Source organism: Pongo pygmaeus, chromosome 13 (assembly GCF_028885625.2).
Source record: "Pongo pygmaeus isolate AG05252 chromosome 13, NHGRI_mPonPyg2-v2.0_pri, whole genome shotgun sequence".
NCBI lineage: Eukaryota > Metazoa > Chordata > Mammalia > Primates > Hominidae > Pongo > Pongo pygmaeus.
Genome location: NC_072386.2, coordinates 7,957,116 through 7,977,352, shown reverse-complemented (window position 1 = coordinate 7,977,352; position 20,237 = coordinate 7,957,116).

Sequence of the window (20,237 nt, the reverse complement as noted above, 5' to 3'; positions counted from 1 at the left end):
AATGGAACGTGGAATGGAATAGAATGGAATAGAATTTGCACTGAAATGGAATGGAATGGAACGGAAGGTAGAATGGAATGGAATGGAATATAATGTGGAATGAAATGTGGAATGGAAGGGAATGGATTGTGGAATGGAGTGGAAAGAAATTTGGAATAGAATATGGAATGGATTGTGGAATTCTATGTGGAATGGAAAGGAATGGAATGTGAAATGGAATGAAATGCGGAATCGAAGGTGGAATTGAATGGAATGGAATGTGAAATGGAACGGAACGGGATGTGGAATGGAATGTGGAATGGAATGGCCTGGAATGTGGAAAGGAATGGAGTGGAATATGGAATGTGATATGGGATAGAATGGAAAGGAATGTGGTGTGGAACGTGGAATGGAACGTGGAATAGAATGGAAAGTGGAATGGAATGGAATGTGGCATGCAATGGAATGGAATGGAATGGAATGTGGAATGGAATGGATTGGAATAGGGAATGGATTGAGAAATGGAATGGAATGGAATGGAATGTGGAACTGAATGGAAAGAAATGTTGAATTAAATGGAAAGGAATATAATGTGGAATGGAATGGAATGAAATGTGGAATGGAATGTGAAATGAAATGCAGTGGAAATGAATGTGCAATGGAATGGAATGTGGAATGGAATGGAATGGAATTTGGAATTCAATGGAATGGAATGCAATGTGGAATGCAATGTAGAAGCTGTTGGAATGGAATGTGGAACGCAATGGAACAGAATGTGGAATGGAATGGAATGGAATGTGGAATGCAATTGAATGGAATGAAAAGGAATGTGGAATGGAATTGAATGGAATGTGGAATGGAATGTAGGATGGAATGGAAAGGTAAGTGAATGGAATAGAATGGAATGTGGAATAGAATGTGGAATGGAATATGATGGAATGTGGAAAGGAATATGGAATGGAATGTGGAAAGGAGTGAATGTGGAATGGAATGTGGAATGGAACATGGAATGGAAAGTTGAATGAAATGTGTAATGGAACGGAATGCTATGTGGAAAGGAATGCGGAACGGAATGGCATGGATTGTGGAATGGAATGAAATGGAATTTGCAATGTAATGTAAAATGAAATGGAATGGAATGTGGTGTGGAATGTGGAAAGGAACTTGAAATGGAACATTGAACAAAATGTAACTTGTAATGGAATGCAAAGGAAAGAAATGTGAAATGGAATGTGGAATGGAATGTGGGATGGAATGGGGAATGGAATGTGGAATGGAATTGAATAGAAACTGGAATTCAATGGAACAGAATGGAATGTGGAATCGAATGGAATGCAATGGCATGGAATACAATGTGGAATGGAATGGAATGTAACGTGGAATGGAATACGGAATTGAATGTGATAGAATATAGAATGGAATGTGATGCAATGTGGAATGTAATGTGGAAAAGAATGGAACGGAATGTGGAATGGAATGGAATGTATTTTGGAGTGGAAGGGAATAGAATGTGGAATGGAATATGGAATGTAATGGAATGTAATGCAATGGAATATGGCATAGAATGGAAAGGAATGGTATGGAAAGTGGAATGGAATGCAATGGAATATGGAATGTTATTCGGAATGGAATGGAATGGAAAATAGAATGGAACGTGGAATGGAAAGTGTAATGGAACGTGCAGTGGAAGGTGGAATGGAAGGTGTAATGGAATGAGTAATGGATTGGAGTGGAATATGGAAAGGAAGGGAAAGGAATGCGGAATGGAATGTGGAATGGAATGTGGAAAGGAATGTGGAAAGGAAAGGACTGGAACATGGAAAGGAATGGAATGGAAATTGGAATGGAATGGAATGGAATGGAATGAGGAATGGAATGGAAGGGAACGTGGGATGGAATGGAATGGAGTGTGGAATAGAATGGAACTGAGGGCAGAATGGAAAGAATGGAATGTGGAATGGAATGGAATGGAATGGAATGTGAACTGAAATGGAATGCAACGGAACGGAATGTGGAATGGAATGGAATGCGGAATGGAATGTGGAATGCAATGGAATGGATTGTGGGATAGAATGGATTGGAATGTGGAAAGGAGTGGAATGGAATGGTATGGAATGCGGAATGGAACGGAATGGAATAGTACGGAATGTGGAATGCAATGGAATAGAATGTGGAATGGAATGGAATGGAACGTGGAATGGAATGTGGAATGGTTCGTGTAAAGGAACGCGCAATGGAACATGGAATGTAACATGCAATGGAATGAGTAATGGAATGGAATGTGGAATGGAAGGGAAACGAATGTGGAATGGAATATGGAATGGAATGTGGATTGGAAAGTGGAATGCAATGGAAAGGTAGGTGGAAAGGAATGGAATGGAAACTTGAATGGAATGGAATGGAATGTGGAATGGAAGAGACTGGAATGAGGGATGGAATGTGGAATGGAATATGGAGTGAAACGTGGAACGGAATAGAATGGAATGTGGAATGGAATGGAATGGAACGTAGAATGGAATAGAATGGAATTTGGAAAGCAATGGAATGGAATGGAATGTGGAAGGGAAAGGAATGAAATATGGAATTGAATGGAATAGAATTACGAATTGAATGGAATGGAGTGGAATGTGTAATGGAATGGAATGGAATGTGGAATGGAATGGAATGGAATGTGGAACTGAATGGAATTCAATGTTTAATTGAATAAAATGGATCACGGAATGGAATGTGTAAAGGAATGGAATGGAATGTGGAATGGAAGGGAATGGAATGTGGAATGGAAAGTGGAATTGAATGGAATGGAATAGAATGGAATGAGGAATGGATTGGAATGGAATATGGAATGGAATGGAATGTGGAATGGAATGTGGAATTGAATTGAATGGAATGTATAATGGAATGGAATGGAATGTGGAATGGAATGGAACGTTAAATGGAATGGAATTGAATGTGGAATGTGAAATGGAATGTGGAATTCAATGTGAAATGGAATGTGGAATGGATTGTGGAATGGAATGTGAAATGGAAAGTGGAATGAAATGTGGAATGGAATGAAATGAAACGTGGAATGGAAGGGAATGGAACGTAGAATGGAATGCAAGGAACGAGGAATGTAACGTGGAATGGAATGGAATGGAATGTGGAATGGAATGGAATGGAATGTGGGATGGAAAGGAATGGATTGTGGAAAGGAATGGAATAGATTGTGGAATGAAATGTGGAATGGAATGGAACGGAATGTGGAATGGAATGGAATGGTATGGAATGTGGAATTGAATGGAATGGAATGTGGAATGGAATGGAATGGAACGTGGAATGGAAAGTAGAAGGGAAAGTGGAATGGAACGTGCAAAGGAACTTGGAATGGAATGTGGAATGGAATGAGTTATAGAATGGAATGGAGAGTGGAAAGGAAGGGAATGGAATGAGGAATCTAATGTGGAATGGAAAGTGGAATGGAAAGTAGAATGCAATTTCATGGAACGTGGAATGGAGAGGAATGGAATGTGGAAGGGAATGGAATGGAGTGTGGAATGTAAGAGAATGGAATGCCGAATGGGATGTGGAATGGAATATGGAATGGAAAGTGGAACAAAATGGAAAGGAAAGTGGAATGGAATAGACTGGAACATGGAATGGAATGGAATGGAATGTGGAATGGAATGGAATGGAATGTGGAATGGAATGCAATGGATCGTGGAATAGAATGTGGAGTGGAATGTGGAATGGAATCTGTAATGGAATGTGGAATGGAATGTGAAATGGAATGGAAGGAATGTGAAATGGAATGGAACGGAATGTGGAAAGGAATGTGGAATAGAATGCAAAGGAACGTGGCATCGAATGTGGAATGGAATGGAATGGGATGTGGAAAGGAATGTGGAATGGAATGGAATGTGGAATGGACTGTGGAATGGAAAGTGTAAAGGATAGTGGAATAGAATAGAATGGAATGGAATGGAATGGAATGGAATGGAATATGGAATGGAATGGAATGGAATGTGGAATGGAAAGGAATATGGAATAGAATGAAATGGAATAGAATGGATTGGAATGTGGAATGCAAAATTGAATGGAATCTGGAACGGAAAGTGTCATGGAATGGAATGTAAATGAATGGAAATTGGAATGGAACAGAATGGAATGTGGAATGGAATGTGGAAAGGAATGGAATGGAATGGACTGTGGAATGCTATGGAATGGAATGGAATGGAATGTGGAATGAAATGTGGAATGGAATGTGCAATGGAATGCAATGTAATGAAATGGAATGTGGAATGGAATCTGGAACGGAATGTGCAATGGAATGTGGAATGGAATGGAATGGAATGTGGAATGAAATGTGCAATGGAATGTGGAATGTAATGTGGAAAGGAATGGAATGCAAAGTGTAATGGAATGGAATTTGATGTGGAATGTAACGTGGAAGTGAATGGAATGGAATGCAATTGAATGTGGAATGGAACGCCGAATGCAATGGAATGGAATGTGGAATGGAATGTGGAGTGGAATGCAATGGAATGGAATGTGGAATGTAATGGAATGGAATGTGGAATGGAATGGAATGGAATGTGGTTTGGAATGGAATGGAAAGTGGAATGGAATGGAATGGGATGTGTAATTGAATGTGGAATGGAATGAGGAATGGAACATGGAATGGACTGTAATGAGTCGAGGAATAGAACATGGACTGGAAAGTGGAATGCATCGTGGAATGAAAGGATTGGAATGTGGAATGGAATGGAAGGTGGAATGGAATGGAAGGTGAAATGGAATGGAACGTGGAATGGAATAGAATGGAACGTGGAATAGAATGGAATGGAAAGTGGAGGGGAATGGAATGGAAAGTGGAATGGAATGGAAGGTGGAAAGGAGTGGAATGGAACGTGGAATGGAATTTGGAATGGAATGGAATGCAAACTGGAATGGAATACAGCGTGGAATTCAATGCGGAATGGAATGTGGAAGGGAATGTGGAATGGAATGAAATGGAATTTGGAATGGAATGTAGAACAGAATGGAATGGAGTGAAATGGAATGGATTGTGGAATAGATTGTGGAATGGAACATGGAATGGAATTGAGTTGGTCGTGGAATGGTATGGAAAGTGGAATGGAATGGAATGAAACGCGGAATGGAAAGGAATGGAATGAAGAATTTATTGCAATGGAATGTGGAATGGAATGGAAAGGAAAGTGGAATAGAGAGGAAAGTGCAATGGAGTGGAATGGAAATTGGAATGGAATGTGGAATGGAATGGAACAGAATGGAATGCAAAGTGGGATGGAATGGAAAGTGGAATGGAATGTGGAATGGAATGGAATGGAATGTGGAATGGAATGTGGAATGGAAAATAATGGAATGTGGAATGGAAGGGAATGTGGACTGGAATGGAATGGAATGTGGAATGGAACGTGAAATGGAATGGAATGAGAAGGAATGGAATGTGCAATGGAATGTGGAATGGAACGTGGAATGGAATGGAATGGAATTGAGAATGTATAATGGAATGGAATGTGGAATGTGGAAGAGAATGGAATGTGGAATGGAATGGAAAGGAATGTGGAATGCAAAGGAAGGGAACGGAATGTGGAAGAGAATGTAATGTGGAAAGGAATGGAAAGGAATGTGGAATGCAATGGAAGGGAATGGAATGTGGAATGCAATGGAATGGAATGGAATGTGTATTGGAATGTGAAATGGAAAGGATTGGAATGGAATGGAATTTGGAATGGAATGGAATGGAATGTGTAATGGAATGGAATTGAGAGCAATGTGAAATGGAAAAGAATGGAATGTGGAAAGGAATGGAATGGAGTGCAATGTGAAATGGAATGGAATGGAAAGTGGAATGCAATGGAATGAAGTTTGGAATGGAATGGAATGGAATGCGGAATGAAATGGAATGGAAAGCAATGTGAAATGGAATGGAATGGAATGAGGAATGGAATGGAATGGAATGTGGAATGGAATGGAAAGGAATGTGGAATGAAATGCGGAATGGAATGGAATGTAATATTGAATGAAATGCAATGGAATGGAATTTAGAATTTAATTAAGAATGGAATGGAATGGAATGTAGAATGGAATGGAATGGAATGTATAATGGAATGGATTGGAATTTGTAATGCAATGGATTTGAATTGAATGTGGAATGGAAGGTAATGCAATTTGGAATGGAATTGGATGGAATGTGGAATGGAATGGAATGCAAAGGAATGTGGAATAGAAGGGAATGGAATGTGAAATGAAACACAATGGAATGTGGAATGGAATGTAATGGAAAGTGGAATGGAAGGGAATAGTATGTGGAATGAAATGGAATGAAATGCGATATGGAATGCACTGGAATATGGAATGGAATGCCATGGAAAGTGCAATGAAATGGAATGGAACGGAATGGAATATGGAATGGAATTGAAAGTAATGCAATGTGGAATAAAGTGGAATGCAATTTGGAATCCTATGTAATGGAATGCGAGATGGAACGTGGAAATTTTGGAATGGAATTTTGAATGGAATGTGTAACGCAGTGGAATGGAATGAGAAATGGAATGTGGAATGGAATATGGAATGGAATGTGGAATGGAAAATGGAATGGAATGGAATGGAATTGAATGGAATGCGGAATGAAATGGAGTGGAATATGGAATGGAATGGAATGCAGTGTGGGGTGGAATGGAATGGAATGTGGAATGTAATGGAATCGAATGTGGAATGCAATGTAATGGATTATGGAATGGAATGGAATGGAATGGAATGGAATGTCGAATGGAATGGAATGGAATGAGGAGTGGAAGGTAATGTAATGGAATTGAATGTGAAATGGAATGGAATGGAATGGAATGGAATGGAATGGAATGTTTAACGGAAGGGAATGGAATGTGGAACGGAATGAAATGGGAAGTGGAATGGAATGGAATGGAATGTCGAATGGAATATAAAGGAATATGGAATGGAATGGAATGGAGTGTGGAACGGAATGGAATGGAATGTTGAATGGAATGGAATGGAACGTGGAAGGGAATGTGGAATGTAACGTTGAATGGAATGGAATGTCGAATGGATTGTGGAATGGAATGGAATTGAATGTGGAATGGAAAGTGGAATGGAATGGATTGGAAAGTGGAATGGCATGTGGAATGGAATGGAATGGAAAGAGCAATTGAATGTGGAATGGAATGGAATGGAATGTGGAATGGAATAGTAATGGAAAGTGGAATGGAACGTGGAATGGAATGGAATGTGGAATGGAAAGTGGAATGGAATGTGGAATGGAATGTGGAATGGAATGGAATGCAATGGAATGGAGTGTGGAATTGAATGGAATGCAATGAAATGTAAAATGGAATTGAATGGAATGTGGAATGGAAGGGAATTGAATGGAATGGAAACTGGAATGGAATGGACTAGAACATAGATTGGAATGTGGAATGGAATGGAATGAAATGTGGAAAGGAATGTGGAAATTAATGGCATGTCATGTGGAATGGAATGCCATGGAAAGTGGAATGGAATGGAATGGAATGAATTTGAGAATGGAATGCAAAGGAGTGGATTGTTGAATGGAATGGAATATAAAGTGTAATGGAATGGAATGGAATGTTTAATGGAATTGAATGGAATGTGAAATGCAATGGAATGCAAAGGATTCTGGAATAGAAAGAAATGGAATGGATTGAGGAATGGAATGGAATGGAATGGAATGGAATGGAATGGAATGGAATGAAATTTGGAATGGAATCTGCAATGGAATGTGGAATGGAATGGAATGTTGAATGGCATGGAATATAATGGAATGGTATTTGAAATGGAACGCGGAATGGAATGTGTAATGAAACGGAATGGAAAGGAATGGTATTTGGAATGGTATGGAATGGAATGCAATGGAATGAAATGTGGAATGGAATGGAATGGAATGTAGAATGGAGCACAATGGCATGGGGAATGGTATGTGGAATGGAATGGAGTGGAATATGGAATGGATAGTTGAATGGAATGGAGTGGATTGTGGATTGGAATTTTGTGGAATGTGGAATTGAATGTGGAATGGAATGCAATGTGGAATGGAATTTGGAATGGATTGGAATGGAATGTGGATAGGAATTTAAGGGAATGGAATGTGGAATGGACGGGAATGGAATGTGGAAATGAATGGAATAGAATAGAATGTGGAATGGAATGTGAAATGGAATGGAATGGAATGTGGAATGGAATGAATTGAAATGTGGAATGGAATGAAAATGAATGTGGAATGCAATGTGGAATGGAATGGAATGAAATGTGGGAAGAAATGAGGAATTGAATGGAATGGAATGCGGAATGGAATGGAATGAAATGTAGAATGGAACGGAATGTAATGGAAGGTGGAATGGAATATGGAATGGAATGGAATGGAATGTGGAATGGAATGAAATGGAATATTGAATGGAATAGAATGTGGAATGAAATGGAATGCAATGGAATGTGGAATGGAATTGAACGGAATGTGGCATGGAATGGAATGGAATGCAATATGGAATGGAATGGAATGGAATGGAATGAAAGGTGGAATGGAACGGAATGGAATGTGGAATGGAATGGAATGGAATGTGGAATGGAATGTGGAATGGAATGTGGAATGGAATGTGGAATGGAATTGAATGGAATGTGGAATGGAATGGAATGGAATGGAATGAAATCTGCAATGGAACGATGAATGGAATGGAATGGAATGTGGAATGGAATGGAATGGAATGGAATGAAAGGTGGAATGGAACGGAATGGAATGTGTAATGGAATGGAATGGAATGTGGAATGGAATGTGGAATGGAATGTGGAATGGAATGGAATGAAATCTGCAATGGAACGTAGAATGGAATGAAATGGAATGTGGAATGAAATGGAATAGAATTTCGAATTGAATTCACTGGAATGTAATGTGGAATGCATTGGAATGGAATGTGGAATGAAACGGGGAATGGAATGGAAAGGAAAGTGGAATGGAACGTGGAATGGAATGTGTAATGGAAAGGAATTTGAAATGGAATGGAATGGAATGAGGAATGTTATATGGAATAGAATGGAATGGAGTGAAATGGAATTTGGAATGTAATGAAGTGGAATGGAGTGTGGAATGGAATTGAATGGAAAGGAATGGAATGTGGAATGGAGTGAAATGGAATCTGGTAAGTAATGGAATGGAATGGAATGTGGATTGGAATCGAATGGAATGGAATGCAATGTGAAATGGCATGTAACGAAATGTGAAATGGAATGCAATTGAATGTGGAATGAAATGGAATGAAATATGGAATGGAATGCGAAATTGAATGGAAAGGGATTGAATGTGAACTAGAATGGAATGGAATGGAATGTGGAATGGAATGGAATAGAATGGGGAATGGAACTTCGAAAGGAACCTAGAATGGAATGGAATGGAAGGTGGAATGGAATGGAATGGAAGTTGGAATGGAATGGAATGGAATGGAATGGAATGCAATGTGGACAGGAATGTGGAATGGAATGGAACGGAACGAGGAATGGAATGTGGAATGGAATGTGGAATGGATTGTGGAATGGAATGGAATGGAATGTGGAGTGGAATGGAATGGAGTGCAATGTGCAAAGTCATGGAATGGAATGAGGAATGGAATGTGGAGTGGAATGAATTGGAATGTGGAGTGGAATGTGGAATGGAATCTGGAATGGAATGGAGTGGAATGTGGAAGGCAAAGGAAGGGAGTGGAATGTGGAATGAAATGGAATGTGTAATGGAATGTGTAATGGAATGAAATGGAATGTGGAATGGAATATGGAACGGAATGGAACATAACGTGGAATGGAAGGTGGAAACGAATGTGGAATGGAAAGTGGAATGGAATGGGATAGAAAGTGGAAACGAATGGAATGGAATGTGGAATCGTACGTGGAATGGAAAGTGGAATGGAATGGAATGGAATGTGTAATGGAATGAAATGGAAAGCAATGGAATGCAATGTGGAATTTAATGGAATACAATGTGGAAAGTAAAGGAATGGAATTTCTAATGGAATGAGGAATGTAATGGAATGGAATGTGGAATGGAATGTGGAATGGAAAGTGGAATGGAATGGAATGGAATGGAAAGGAATGGAATGGAATGCAATGTGGAATGGAATGTGGAATGGAATGGAATGGAAGGTGGAATGGAACGTGGAATGGAATGTGGAATGCAGTGTGGAATGGAGTGGAATGGAATGTGGAGTGTAATGGAATGGAGTGCAAAGTGCAATGGCATGGAATGGAATGAGGAATGGAATGTGGAATGGAATGAATTGGAATGTGGAGTGGAATGTGGAATGGAATCTGGAAAGGAATGGAGTGGAATGTGGAAAGGAAAGAATGGAGTGGAATGAGGAAAGGAATGGAATGGAATGTGGAATAGAATGTGCAATGGAATGAAATGGATTGTTGAATGGAATGTTCATTGGAAAGAAATGGAATATGGAACGGAATGGAATATAACGTGGAATGGAAGGTGGAAACGAATGTGGAATGGAAAGTGGAATGGAATGGGAAGGAAAGTGGAAAGGAATGGAATGGAATGTGGAATCGAATGTGGAATGGAAAGTGGAATCGAATGTGGAATGGAAAGTGGAATGGAATGGAATGGAAAGTGGAAAGGAATGGAATGGAATGTGGAATGGAACGTGGAATGGAATAGAATGCAATGTGGAATGCAACGGAATGGAGTGTTTAATGGAATGGAATGGAATGTGGAATGGAATTTAATGGAATTCAATGGAATGTTGAATGGAAAGGAATGGAATGTGAAATGGAATGTTTAATGGAAGGTGGAAAGGAACGAATTGGAATGTGGAATGGAATGTCAAATGGAATGGCGTGGAATCAGAAATGTTATGGAATGGAGAGGAATATGGAAAGGAAAGGAATGGAATGTGGAATGGAAAGTGAAATGGAAAGGAGTGGTATATGGAAAGGAATGTGGAATGGAACGAAATGGAACGAGGAATGGAATGTGGAATGGAATGTGGAATGAATGGAATGAAATATGGAATGGAATGTGGAATGGAAGGGAATGGAATGTGGAATGGAATGGAATGGAATGGAATGAGGAATGGAATGGAACGGAATGGAATGCAATGTGCAATGAAGTGGAATGGAGTGGAATGTAGAATAGAATGTAGAATGAATATGGAATGCAATGGGGAATGTAATGGAATTTGGAATGCAATGTGGAATGTTATGGATTGTAATGGAATGTAGAATGCAATGGAAAGCAATTGAATGGAATGTGGAATATAATGGAATAGAAAGGAATGGAATATGTAATGGAATGAAATGTAATGTGGAAAGGAATGGAAAGGAATGGAATGCGGAATTGAATGGTACGTAATGCAGAATGGAATGGAATTGAATATGTAATGGAATGGAATGGAATGTTTGTTAAATGGAAGTGAATGGAACGTGGAATGGAATGTGGAATGTATTGGAATGGAATTTGGAAAGGAATTTGGAATGGAATGTGGAATCAAATGTGGAAAGAATGAAATGCAATATAGAACGGAATGTCAAATGGAATGTGCGATGGGATGGAAAATATTAAGGAATGGAATGGAATGGAATGTGCCATGGAATGTAATGTAATGTGGAATGGAATGTGAAATGGAATGCAATGGAATGTGGAATGGAATGGAATGGAATGTTTAATGGAATGGAATGGAATGTGGACCGGAATGGAAAGGAATGGAATGGAATGTGAAATGGAATGTTATGAAATGTGGAATGGAATTGAATGCGTTGTAGAATGGAACGGAATGGAATGGAATGGAATATGGAACGGAATGGAATGTAATGAAATGGAATGGAATGTGGAATGAAATGTGCTATGGAATGGAATGTAATTTGGAATGGAATGGAATGGATAGTGGAATGGAATGGAATGAAGTATGGAATGCAACGGAATGGAATGGAAGGGAATACGGAATGGAATGTGGAATGGAAAGGAAAGGAATATGGAACCGAATGGAATGAAAAGTGGCATGGAATGGAATGGAAAGTGGAATGGAATGGAACGGAAATGTGAAAAGGAATGGAATGGAATGTGGAATGGAATGGAATGGAATGTCGAATGGAATGAAATGGAACGGGGAATGGAATGTGGAATGGAATGGAATGGAACGTGGAATGGAACGTGGAATGGAATTGAATGGAATGGAATGTGGAATGGAAGGGAATGGAAAGTGGAATGGAATGGAATGGAATGGGATGGAATGGAATTTGAAGTGGAATGGAATGGAATGTTGAATGGAAATCAATGGAATGTGGAAAGGAATGGAATGGAGTAGAATGTGGAATGGAATGGAATGTGAAATGGAATTTGGAATGGAATGTGCAATGGAATGTGCAATGGAATGAATTGAAGTGGAATGTGGAATGAAATGGAATGGAATGTGGAATGGAATTTGGAATGGAATGTTCCATGAAAGGCTGAATGCAATGTGCAATGGAATGTGGAACGGAATAGAGTCAAATGTGGAATAGAATGTGGGATAGAATGTGGAATAGAATGTGGAATAGAATGGAATGTAATGGAATGTGGAATTGAACTGATTGGAATATGGAAACGAATTCAATGGAATGTGGAATGGAATGTGAAATGGAATGGAATGAAATGTGGAATGAAATCTGGAATGGAATGTGGAATGGATTGTGGAATGGAATGGAATGAAACATGGAATCGAACATGGAATGCAACGTGGAAAGGAACGTGGAACAGTATGTGGAATGTAACGAGGAATGGAATGCGGAATGGAATGTGGATTGGAACGTGGAATGGAACGTGGAATGGAAAGTTGGACGGAAGGTGGAATGGAACCTGGATTGGAATGGAATGGAACGTGGAGGTCAAAGTGGAATGGAACGTGGAATTGAAAGAGGAATGGAACGTGGAATGGAACGCGGAATGGAACGCGGAATGCAACGGGATTCAATCTGGAATGGAATGGAAAGGAAGGTCGAATGGAATGGAATGGAATGTGGAATGGATTGTGAAATGGAATGGAATGGAATGTGGAGTGGAATGAAATGGAATGTGAAATGGAATGTGGAATTAAATGGAATGGAATAGAATACAGAAAGGAATGTAATGGAATAGAATGGAATGGAATGGAATGTTGAGTGGAACAGAATACAACGTGGAATGGAATTTGGAATGGAATGGAATGGAATGTAGAATGGAATAGAATGGAATGTGGAATGGATTGGAATGGAATGTGGAATGGAGTGGAATAGAATGGAATGGAATTGAAATTGACATGGAATGTAATGGAATGTGGAATAGAATGTGCAATGGAATGTGGAATGGAATGGAATGGAGAGGAATGTGGAATGGAATGGAATGGATTGTGGAATGGAATGTGGAATGGAATGTTCAATGTAATGTGGAAAGGAATGTGCAATGGAATGTGGAATGGCATGTAGTGAAATGTGGAATAGAGCGTGGCATGCTATGGAATGGAACGCGGAGTGGAAAGCGGAATGGAAAATGAAATGTAAGGTGTAATGGAACGTGGATTGGAAAGGGGAATGGAATGGAAAGCATTGTGGAATGGAATGGAAAGCATTGTGGAAAGTAATGGAAAGGTAGGTGGAATGGAATGGAATATGGAATGGAATGGAATGGAATGTGGAAAGGAATGGAATGGAATGGAATGGAAAGAATGTGGAGTGGAATGGATTAGAATGTGGAATAGATTGTGGATTGGAATTGAATTGAATTTGTAATGAAATGCGGAATGGAATGGAAAGCAACATGGAATGGAATCGAATGCAATGTGGAATGGAAAGGAATGGAATGGAATTTGAATGGAATGGAATGGAATATGGAATGGAATGGAATAGAGTGGAATGTGGAATGGAATGGAATGGAATATGGAATGTAACGGAAAGGAATGGAAAGGAGTGGAAAGTGTAATTGAATGGAATGGAAAGAGGCTTGGAATTTGTAATGAAATGTTGAATGAAATGGAGTGGAATGTGGAATGGAATGTGGAATGGAATGGAGTGGAGTGTGGAACGGAATGGAATGGAATGTTAAATGGAATGTAATGTGGAATGGAGAGTGGAATGGAATGGAATGTGAAATGGAATGGAATGTGGAATGGAATGGAATGGAATGTGGAGTGGAATGGAATGGAGTGGAATGTGGAATGGAATGGAATGGAATGTGTAATGGAATGTGGAATGGAATGTGCAATGGAATGTGGAATCAAATGTGGAATGGAATGGAATGGAATGTGGAATGGGATGTCTAATGGAATGTAATGGCCGTTGGAATGGAACGTGGAATGGAATCGAATGGAATGTGGAATGGAATATGCAATTGAATGGAATGGAACGTGGAATGGAATGGAATGTGGAATGGAATGTGGAATGGAATGGAATGGAGTGGAATGCTGAATGGAATGAATAATGGAATGTGGAATGCAATGTGGAATGGAATGGAAAGTGGAATGGATTGAGGAATGGAAAGGAATGGAATGTGGAATGGAATTTGGAAGGGAATTTAATGGAAAGGATTGGAATGTGCAATGGATAGGAATTCCTAATGGAATGTGGAATGGAATGGAATGGAATTTGAAATGCAATGTGGAATGGAATGTGGAATCTAATGAAGAAGGCAATGGAATGCAATATGGAATGGAATGTAGAATGGAATGTGCAATGGAATGGAATGCAATGTGAAATGCAATGGAATGGAATTTGCAATGGAATGGAATGGAAGGTGGACTGGAATGGAATGGAATGGAATGGAATGGAATGTGAAATGGAATGGAATGAAATGTGGAATGGAATTGAATGGAATGTGGAATGGAAAGGAATGGAATGGAGAATGGAACATGGAGTGGAATGAATTCTAGAATGGAATGTGGAATGGAAAGTGGAATGGATTGTAGAATGGGATGTGGAATGGAATGGAATGGAATGTGGAATGTTATGTGGTATGGAATGGCATGTGGAATGGAATGGAATAGAATGGAATGGAAGGGAATACGGAATGGAATGTGGAATGGAAAGGAAAGGAATGTGGAGTGGAATGGAAAGGAAAGGAATGTGGAATGGAATGGAATGGAATGTGAAAAAGAATGGAATGGAATGTGGAATGGAATGGAATGGAATGTGAAAAGGAATGGATTGGAATGTGGAATAGAATGGAATTGCAGGTGGAATGGAATGGAATGGAAAGTGGAATGTAACGTGGAACGGAATGGATTGTGGAATGGAATGGAATGGATTATGGAATGGAATGGAATGGAATGGAATTTAATATGGAATGGAATGGAATGGAATGGAATTTAATATGGAATGGAATGGAATGGAATGGAATGGAATTTAATATGGAATGGAATGGAATGGAATGGAAGGCTATACGGAATGGAATGTGGAATGGAAAGTAAAGGAATGTGGAATGGAATGTGGAATGGAATGGAATGTGAAAAGGAGTGGAATTGAATTTCGAATGGAATGGATGGGAATGTGAAAAGGAATGGAATGGAATGTGGAATGGAATGGAATGGAAAGTGGAATGGAATGGAATGGAATGTGGAATTGAATGAGGAATGGAATGGAATGGAATGGGGAATGGAATGGTATGGAATGTAGAATGAAACATGGAGTGTAATGAATTGTAGAATGAAATGTGGTATGGAATGTGGAATGGAATTGAATGGAATGTGGAGTGGAATGGGATGGAATGGAGTGGAATATGAAATGGAATGGAATGGAATGTGAAATGGAATGCAATGGATTGTGGAATGGTATGTGGAATGGAATGTGAAATGGAATGGAATGGAATGTGTAATGGAATGGTATGAAATGTGGAATGGAATGTGAAATGGAGTGGAATGGGATGTGGAATGGAATGGAATGGAAAGTGCAATGAAATTGAACGGACTGTGGAATGGAATGGAATGGTATGTAGAATGGAATGTGGAATGGAATGGTATTTAATGTGGAATGTAATGTGGAATGGAATGGAATGGAATTTGGAATGGAATTGATTGGATTGTGGAATGGAATGGAATGGAATGTGGAATGGAATATAATATGTAAAGGAATGGTATGGAATGTGGAATGGATTGGAATGGATTTGACTGGAGTGGAATCTAACGGTGTGGAATGGAATGGAGTTGGGTGTAGTGTGGTGAAGTTGAGTGGATTGGAGTAAAGAGGAAAGAGATGGAGTAGAATGGAATAGAATGGAATGGAGTGGAGTGGTTTTGAGGGGACTGCATTGGAATGGATCTAAAGGGAATGAAAAGAATTGGAAAGTAGTGGAGTGGAGACTGGTGTGGTGTCTTGGAATGGATTTGATGGAATGGCGATGAGTGTAGTAGTGAGGAGTGGAATTGAGTTGAGTGGAATAGAGTGGAGAGGAGAGGAATGTCATGAAATGGAGTAGAATGCAATGGAAAGGAGAGGAGTGGAAAGGAATATAATGGACTGGAGTGCAGTGGAGGATAGTGGGGTAGATTGGACTGGAATGGAGTGCAATGGAATGGATTGAAGTGGAATGGAGTGGAGTGGAATGGAAGGGAGTGGAATTGAGTGGAGAGGAGTTGCGTGGAGTGGAGGGAAATGGAGAGGAGTGGAATGGAATCGAGTGGAGTAGATTGGAATCGAATTTAATGGAATGGATTGGAGATGAATGGAGTGGAGTCGAGTAGAATGGAGTGGATTGGAATAGAATGGAATGGAATGGAGTGGACTGTAATTGAAATGAGTGCAGTGGAGTGGAATAGAATGGAATGGAATGGAGTGGACTGTAATTGAAATGAGTGCAGTGGAGAGGAATGGAGTTGAATGCAGAGAAATGGAATGTAGTGGAATGGATTTGAATGGAGTAGAATGGAGAAGAGCAGAATGGAATGGAATGTAGTGGAATGGATTGGAATGGGATGGAGTGGAATGGAGTGTAGTGGAGTGGAAAGGATTGGAATGGGATGGAGTGTAATGGAGTGTAGTGGAGTGGAAAGGATTGGAATGGAATGGAGTTGAGTGGAAAGGAATGGAATGGAATGGAGTGGATTTCTGTGGAGTCAAGTGGAATGGAATGGAATGGAATGAAGGGGAATGGAATAGAATGGAGTGGAGTGGAAAGGAATGGCATGGAATGGAGTGGAGTGGAGTGGAGTAGAGTGGAAAGGAGTGTTGCGGAACAGAATGTAGTGGAATGGAATCTAATGCAGAGGAATGGAGTGGAATGGAATAGAACGGAATGGACTGGAGTGGAATGGAATGGATTGGAATGGAGTGGAATGAAACTGAGTGGAGTGTAATGGAATGGAATGAAAGGGAATGGAGTGCAGTGGATTGGATTGGAGTGGTCTGCAGAGGAATGGCATCAAACTGAATTGAGCAGAATGAAATTAAATGGATTGGAGTGGAGTGGTTTAGAACAGAATGGAATGGAGTTGAGTGGAATAGAGTGGAATGGAATGCATTGGAATGGAGTGGAATATAATTGAGTGGAGTTAAGTGGAATAAACGGGAATGGTGTGGAATGGAATTGAATTAAGTGAAATGGAATAGAATGGAATGGAGTGGAATGGAATGCAATGGAGTAGACAGGAGTGGAATCTAATGGAGTGGAATTTTATGGAGTGGGGTGTAATGGAGTGGATTAGAGTGGATTGGAGTAAAGTGGAAGGAAACGGAGTGGAATGGAGTAGAATGGAATGGAGTGGAGTGGATTTGTGTAGAGTGCAGTGGATTGGAGGGAAATTGAATGAAACAGATTGGAATGGAGTGGAGTGGAGATTGGTGGGGTGTCATGGAATGGATTTGATGGAACGGAGAGAGTGTTGTAGAGTGGAGTGGAATGGAGTGGAGTGGAAAGGAATGTGATGGAATGAAGTAGAATGATATTGAATGTAGTTCAGTGGAAAGGAATAGAATGGAGTGGAATACAGTGGAGTGGAGTGGACTGGAAAGGATTGCAATGGAATGGATTGGAGAGGAATGGAGGAGAGTGGAATGGAATGGAACGGAGTTGAGTGCAGAGGAGTGGCGTGGAATGGAGTGCAATAGAGTGGAGTGGAATGGAGTGGAGCGGAATGGAATCGAATGTAATGGAATGCAGTGGAGTTGATTGGTGTGGAGTCGAGTAGAATGGAGTGCAGTGGCATAGAATGGAATGGAATGGAGTGGACTGGAGTTGAGTTGAGTGGAGTGGAGAGGAATGGAGTTGAATGGAAAGAAATGGATTGTAGTGGAATGGATTTGACTGGAGTAGAATGGAGAAGAGTGGAATGGAATGAAATGGAGTGGAATGGAGTGGATTGGAGTGGAAAGAATTGGAATGGAATGGAGATAAGTGGAAATTAATGGAATGGAAAGGAGTGGATTTGAGTGGAGTGAAGTGGAATGGAAATGAATGGAATGAATGGGAATGGAATAGAATGGAGTGGAGTGAAATGGAATGGCAGGGAATGGTGTGGAGTGGAGTGGAGTGGAGTAGAGTGGAAAGGAGTGTTGCGGACTGGAATGCAGTGGAATGGAATCTAATGCAGAAGAGTGGAGTGGAATGGAATGGGATGGAAGGGACTGGAGTGAAGTGGAATGGAGTAGAGTGGAGTGGAACGAAACTGAGTGTAGTGGAAGGGGATGGAATGAAAGGGAATGGAGTACAGTGTAATGGATTGGAGTGGCGTGGAGAGGAATGGCCTCGAAATGAATGGAGCAGAATGAAATGGAATGGATAGGAGTGGAGTGGATTGTGACGGAAGGGAATGGAGATGAGTGGAATAGTGTGGAATGGAATGCAATGGAATATAATTGAGTGGAGTTAAGTGGAATGAAGAGGAATGTATGGGAACGGTGTGGAATGGAATTGAATGAAGTGAAATGGAATGGAATGGAATGGAGTGGAATGGAATAGAATGGAGAGGACTGGAGTGGAACCTAATAGAGTAGAATGAAATGGAGTGGGGTGTAATGGAGTGGAGTTGAGTGGATTGGAGTAAAGTGGAAAGAAACAGAGTAGAATGGAGTAGAATGGCATGAAGTGGAGTGGATTTGGGTGGAGTGATGTGGACTGGAGCGAAATGGAATTTAATGGATTGGAATGGAGTGGAGTGGAGATTGGCGGGGTGTCATTGAATGGATTTGATGGAATGGAGTTGAGAGTAATAGAGTGGAGCGGAATGGAGTGGAATGGAATGGAGTGGAGTGTAAAGGAATGTCATGGAATGGAGTAGAATGCAATGGAATGTAGTGGAGTGGAAAGGAATAGAGTGGAGTGGAGTGCAGTGGAGTGGAGTGAAGTGGAGTGGACTGGAATGGAATGGAGTTGAGTGGATAGGAGTGTCGTGGAATGGAGTGAAATGGAGTGGAGTGGAATGGAATGGAGTGGAGTGGAATGGAATGGAGTTGAATGGAGTGGACGGGAGTTGAATTGAGATGAGTGGAGAGGAATGGAGTTGAATGGAAAGAAATGGAATGTAGTGGAATAGATTTGACTGGAATAGAATGGAAAGAGTGGAATGTAGTGGAATGGAATGGAATAGGATGGAGACGAATGGAGTGGAGTGGAGTGGAAAAGACTGGAATGGAATGCAGTTGATTGGAAAGGAATAGAATGGAAAGGAGTGGATTTGAGTGGAGGGAAGTGGAATGGAATGGAATGGAATGAAGAGGATTGGAATAGAATGGAGTGGAGTGGAATGGAATGGCATGGAAAGGAGTGAAGTCGAGTGGAGTGGAGTGGAGTAGAGTGGAAAGGAGTATTGTGGATTGGAATGTAGTGGAATGGAATCTAATGCAGACGAATGGAGTGGAAAGGAAATGAATGGAATGGAATGGACAGGAGTGGAGTGGAATAGACTGGAGTGGAGTGGAATGAAACTGTGTGGAGTGTAAAGGAATGGAATGAAAGGGAATGGAGTGCAGTGGAATGGATTGGAGTGGCGTGGAGAGGAATGGCATCGAACTGAATGGAGCAGAATGAAATGGAATGGATTGGACTGGAGTGGCTAGGAATGGAATGGAATGGAGTCGACTGGAATAGAGTGGATTGGAAAGCAGTGGAATTGAGTGGAATATAATTGAGTGGAGTTAAGTGGAATGGAGTGGAATTTACGGGAACGGTGTGGAATGGAATTGAATGAAGTGAAATGGAATGGAATGGAGAGGAATGTAATGGAATGGATTGGACTGAAGCTGAATCTAATGGAGTGGAATGGAATGGAGTGGGGTGTAATGGAGTGGACTTGAGT